The sequence below is a fragment of the Arabidopsis lyrata genome, assembly GCF_000004255.2.
Source record: "Arabidopsis lyrata subsp. lyrata unplaced genomic scaffold ARALYscaffold_70, whole genome shotgun sequence".
Taxonomy (NCBI): Eukaryota; Viridiplantae; Streptophyta; class Magnoliopsida; order Brassicales; family Brassicaceae; genus Arabidopsis; species Arabidopsis lyrata.
The window spans coordinates 10835-17326 of NW_003302500.1; the positions used below are offsets into that span (position 1 = coordinate 10835).

General features: G+C 32.7%; 1 pseudogene; it reads left to right on the forward strand.

Moving 5' to 3' along the window:
- The first annotated feature begins 4507 nt into the window (after window positions 1-4507).
- Window positions 4508-6492, forward strand: part of LOC9299041 — a 15164-nt pseudogene continuing 13179 nt past the window's right edge.

Genomic DNA, 6492 nt, shown 5'->3' on the forward strand with positions numbered 1-6492 from the left:
TACACGCCAGGACGACAAGAGGGAAGGAAGGGGATAAATCTATGGGTTGGGTTGCTAGGTCGGGACCCGACTCCGTAGAACCGGTTGTCGCGGCGGCTAGCTTTCCGGGAGATCTCTGGCGGATCTAGCGTGTCGACGGAAAGAGATCGCGGTTGGGAATTGAACCCTTCCGACTGGTTTTTTCGATCTATCGACGCTGCTGTGAAGTTGGGTATCTCGGGTTCACCGGATCTAATGCTCCGGCCACCGTGCAGTCGTCCATCAGCAGGGTTCGATCCTTCAAATCTGTCTCCGGCAAATTTCTTATTAGGCTTTTTTGTAACTAGGTCATAGTTTGTAAGGCTTTTTCCAAGCCCATATGGGAAGATTTAAATGAATATTAACTAATTAAAAAAAAAAAAAAAAAAAAAAAAAAAAAAAAAAAAATATTTTGATATATAAAATACAGTTTTAACTATAAAAAAATAAATCAAAACCCGAAACTGACAGACAATAATTTCCTTTTTTAAAAAACCAATATATAAAAGCAATGAAAAAGTTAAATGTTTGGATTTTATGAAGATATGTAGTAGATTGTGACTTGTGAGTATATGTTTTATTTACTTAATAATTTAAGTAGATAATAAGATTTATAAATAAAAATTATTGGTACATGTTGGAAATTTGATCATGTAATTCCTTTTAATATATAGTGATGTCATAAATTTAGTGACTAGGAAAATATTTACTTTATTACGAGTAATATTTTAAGTGCAGAAATAAGTTGGCAGTTTGGTACAACTTTCCCCGTTCATTGAATTAGTCAATTAGAATGCCCCAATAATTGACCGATATTACAGAAAAATAAAAATAATTGACAAATGTAGTGGCGAAACCGTAAATTAGCCTCCGTTCAGATTTCCTTTGTCACCCACACTTCAACTAAACTAATTTACATCGTAACCACTAACCAGTGTGCTACCTGGCTGCAATATTGGTATTAAAAAGGTCCATCTATGGTCGTCTCACAAGTAAATAATATTCTTTCCGTCCCACACAGATAGATTTTATAGAAATTTCAATTTTTTAAGAATTAATGTATAATGACAATTTTAACCTTTTAACATTGTACCACATTTTAAAAATTATATTATTTATTGTTATTTAATAAAGGTAAGATAAGGAAATTATTTTAAATTTTACATTGGAAACACAAAATTTCTATCTTTGTGGGACAAACTTTTTTTCCAAAAAATTCATCTTGGTGAGATGGAGGGAATAGTAATAATTATAATGCAATAAGATTAGTTATCCAATTAACTAATTAAGTGTAAATCAAGCTCACTCGAAAGTGGACATAAACAAATCAAGCTGATTCAACACTAGATTTGTTAATTGAATTACTGAAATTGTAATGAAATGACGAGTGGTTGATGAATAAAGGCACGTTAATGTTTTCACACAGGCGATATCGGATCTGTGACTAAAATAAATTATCGGCCCTGTTTTCTTTTTTTGGTAATAATTATCGGCTCTGTTATAATGTTACTAATTAATTCCTTAAAAATCGCACCAAAAAAAAAAAAAAATTAATTCCTTAAAAAATTTGATTTATGCCTACTTGCCATCTCAGTGCCACTTAAAAAGTTTTTTCTATATATTTTTATTTTTTCTATATATTTTTATTTTTCTTCTAAATATTAATTCAAACCATAAAATATGTCGAGTGGACATTTAATGATAGAAGGAGCCATTGATGAAACACATTCAGCACCATGCATCTTATCTACAATTTCCGATATCTTCTTGTAATACTCAAAAGATTGGATCTACAATCCGACGAAAGAAATAAAGAAACGCTTACACAGTCTTTTCATTTATTTCACCGACATGTATTCACATTTTTTTTTTAATAACCGCGGATCTCCTAAAGGCTTCCTAGACCCAAAGACTAATCCCACGAGACTGGCAATTCCCCTATGTAAACCTGTTAGTGGCCGTGCCTCGAACCCTGGCGGCGGAAGTCACAGTTGTGACCCCTTTACCACTAGGCCACAAAGCTCGGTTACATGTATTCACATTTAAAGAAAATGATTTTATTATGACAAAATATTTAGTCAAAATATCTAGATAGTAATACAACAATAACATCAGCACAAACCAATATCGTATTACATATTATCATGTTATAATTCTTTATTAGTTTCATCGATTACAATCCTAATGTCGTTCTATAAAACAAATTTTTTAAAATTTTTTTTTTTTTTGTTCCAAGTTAAATGTAAATATTGCAGTCGCCAGTGACCAAGAGTGAAGTCAAATGTAACCAATTCTTTGATTTTGTTTTTTTTTATATGCCACCGTTTCATTACTATGTAAAAACTTATAAATAATATTCCACATTCTGAAAGATGTTGGTCTGTATAGTTTTCTTATAATGAAATTGCAAAAGTGTGTTATCAATGTGAAATTGTCAATATATTAGTTTAGTTGCCTCTTAACATAAGATGATTTGGTAATACTGTATGTTCCTTGCTAAGAAGTTTCAATACACATATTTGTTATAAGAAAAGAAAAAAGTTTCGATATTTTTAGATACTTGAAAAAATTAAAAAGAGTTTCTATGCACATATCAACAATAACAGTATATATGATGATGATAATATTCAATATTATTGTCGTTATTTGACTTGTGTACATTGAACTTCAGATTGATGGTTGTTTACGACAATAATTGGTTTCGGAGACAAGAAGTTATACTGATTCGTGAAGTTAATTAGATAAGCTTTCTAATTAAGAGTTTTCAATCCCCAGACAAAAATGAAGCTTATGAAATAAATTGGTAAAGCATGGCGACGTCTGTGTTATAAAATCATTTAGCGGAGCAGTATGATCTGCCGATTAATTCCCTGCTCCCCTATAGGTGTAGGCACGGTGATGGATCCCTCAGACGGTCATGCCGTCATGCTATAAATTCCGCTGTAAATTATAGTTATATATATATATATATATATATAATATATATATATATATATAACTACTAACGTGGATCTCATGGTATTTTAATATAATAAAAATGTTTAAGGAAATAAGGAAAATCCTTATCAAAGAAAAGAAAAGGAAATGGAAGATCCCACCGTCGCCAAACGATTTATACGTCCGTCGAAATGAAATGAGAAGAATTACAACGTGTTTAGATTTTTTTTTTTATTGAACACTTTTATATCACAAAGAAGCTAGTGTTAAATTTCCGATTTTGCATGGTGTAAAACTACTATAACTGAAACACAAACCGCCTCTCTTCGTCTCTCACGTTATTTTTCTTGACCCGTATATATGCAAAATTTTCTCTCTTATAAAACTAACAGATTTCATAATTGCGATAAAAATATTTCTAAAAATTATATTAGACTCCTTAGAAAAGAAAAAACTATCCTTAAAACTATATTATATAAATTATTGATAGAATGTATATATTACAGTTTTACATGCAACCAAGCAGAGCGGATGTACACGTTTTGGTGTGGGTGCAAGTTCCCCATCAAACTTTGGTTTGTCTTATGTAATTATGAGAGACAAATGGAATAATCGGTTAGAAGTAGTCATTTTTTCCCTAGTGATCTTTAATTCCGAACCATTCTTTTATACTTTTTTTTTTGTCGGCCAACTTATCCATTAGATAAAGAAATATAGTACAAAAACGTTTAGAAATACATTTAACAGACCCAAGAAGCAACCATAGGAGAATTTTTTAGCCTAGCTTTTTTTGCTAATCTATCAGCAAGAACATTAAATTGACGCGGGATAAACTTAAAGTGATAGAAATCTTCAGCCATAGCAAGGATATCCTCCAAATACGCTTGGATCTCTATATGGCCAGAATTAGGTTCACTGTGCTGCTCTGCTTGTTCAAGATAATGAAAAAGAGTAGATGAATCACCACAAAGAGTGACATTGCGATAATTCAGTTTCCTGAGTTGCAGCAAGGCTTCCGCTTCAATAGCTGAGCTAGTAGGTTCAAGTGAAGAAAAGCCTTGAAGTATATTTCTATGCTGAGCATTAAATAGAGCCCATCCAATGCCTGCTTTGCTTTCAGGATTAATCCAGGATCCATCTGTGCAACAATAAAATTGAGAGTCAACATGTAAGGGGGCAATAGAAAACCATTCTTTTATACTTAGCATGTACATGCTGTGGTGTGGGTGTAAGTAAATTCGAACCATTCAATTGCCCCCAATTAAAAATGTTTTTTTTTTTATTTAATTGGGGGATAGTAGTTCCATATACTCGATAAACTATACATCAACAATTTTAAATTCCTTTATTATTCAGGTCGTAAAATATAATTCGTGGTCCTTTTAATATAAAATAATCCAAGTCGCTCACGTTTTGTTTTTTTTTTTTTTTGTTTTTTTTTTGTTTTTTTTTGCTGTCCAAAAAAAAAATATGGAAGTGGAAGTGACATAAAAAGAGCTTCAATCGAATACACAAAACCATCCCGATTAATTAGTTTCTTAGCAAAGCAAGAATGTGTTTTCCAAAGCTTCCTCTTTTGGGGCTGTTCCTGCCCCTAGCCATCTTAAACTCTCCGGCCTCCGCCGATGGACCCATCTGTCCTCAGACCGAGACACTCAGCCGAGCTAGTTTTCCCAAAGGCTTTCTCTTTGGCACGGCCAGTGCTGCGTTTCAGGTTAATACAAATCCAATGTTTATTCTTCACATTGGTAATAGTTCTTTTCATGTAACAACAACAACAATGAACGATAACGAAAAAATTTGGTTATTTTAATTTGTTATTGTTAGTTCCACGACATTTCGCCCTTTATCAACAATATATAAATATATTTCGACAACATTATCATGGTCGTTTCATTTGTCGTTGTTGCGACACATTTCGGCGATTAGTTTTAAAATGTTAAAGTTTATATTATTTGAAAAGTCTAGTGAAAAAGACCAAAAAATTTTACCTATCTCAATATAGGAATAAAAATTAATTTTTCTTATCTAATATATGATTTTCCTATCTTTCTAAGACTTCTTTTCTTTGTAGTATACCATTGCTTAGACTTCAAATCCATTTCCTAGTTAAAGGTTGTTGGTTTGAGCCTTTGCCAACCAAAATGTATGCTCTCGGCTAATTTCTTAATGTTCTTTTAGGTTGAAGGAGCCGTAGAAGAAGCTTGTAGAGGACCGAGCGTGTGGGACATCTACTGTAGGAAATATGCATGTATGTCACTCGCCAAAATGCATACTCATGATTTCTTATTAATGGATTTTTGTCTGATATTCCAGCCTTAATATTAAATTTGTTAAAAATAAAATAAAATTTCAGTCAGATGCAGTGGCGATAACGGCGATGTGGCCACTGATTTCTACCATCGTTACAAGGTACAAAATGTTGATAATCAATAAAAATAATAAATGAATAATTAATGACAAAGAATGCATGTACATATGTTTACTTTATGTTTAGACTGATTCGTGACTTTACATCTGACATGTTTTCAGGAAGATATTAAATTAATGAAGAATTTGAACTCAGACGCCTTTAGGGCATATGCATTGGTATAACTTGAAAGATGGATCTTAGGGAAAATTAAGTATTAAAATAATGTAAGAGCTTGAGTGTAGATCATTTTTAAATGAGTTGATTATTGGTAAAACATGTTCTTAAGTAATAAATAATAATTTAATAATTTAACTCCATTTTCTCTTCATCTACACACAGCACAAGTAGACCATTTTTCTCATCAGGATACTACATTAGCCTTTATGAGAGAGTAGCAAAAAATGTGAACAAGATAAAACTTTTCTCTAGCATTGTATGCACAGCATGAAACGGAATTGCAGCAAAAAGATCAGCTCCTGGGAGCATCATCCACGTCGGTTCACTAGAGTCATGGGATCCACAAGTCGAACAAACTTCCTGGACCAAAGGTTTGGTTGAGCTCCCATGGATATCCTTTATCATAGAATCGAATGGAGAAAGAATACTAGTCTTTGTTGTCCGAGCTCTCTTCCTAAGTGCTGTAAGAGCTTCTCGGTTCACATTCCTCTCCTTGTCATTCTCCACCATCCACTACAAGAAATCAGCCCATTAACGACTACAACATTAGTCGTAAAATAGTCGTTAAACATGCAAAGACGACTATCATACGACTAATATATATAGTCGTAAATCCGTAGTCGCTAAACTTTTTAGTCGTTAAATTAGTCGTTATTTTGCGACTAAATTACGACTATATATGATGAGTCGCCATATTAGTCGTAACATAGTCGTAACTATAATACGACTAACTTACGACTATGCTACGATTAAACCGCATGTATAGTTGGTCTCCTAAGTGTAGTCGTAACTTAGTCGTAAAGTTTTAGTGACTATGTTACGACAATTTGGCGACTAATAATACGACTACGTTTATTAGTGACTACGTAGTCGTTAAATTTTGTGTCTAATATGCGACTATTAGACTACTATTTTTACGACTATTAGGCGACTATGTAGGTTGATAG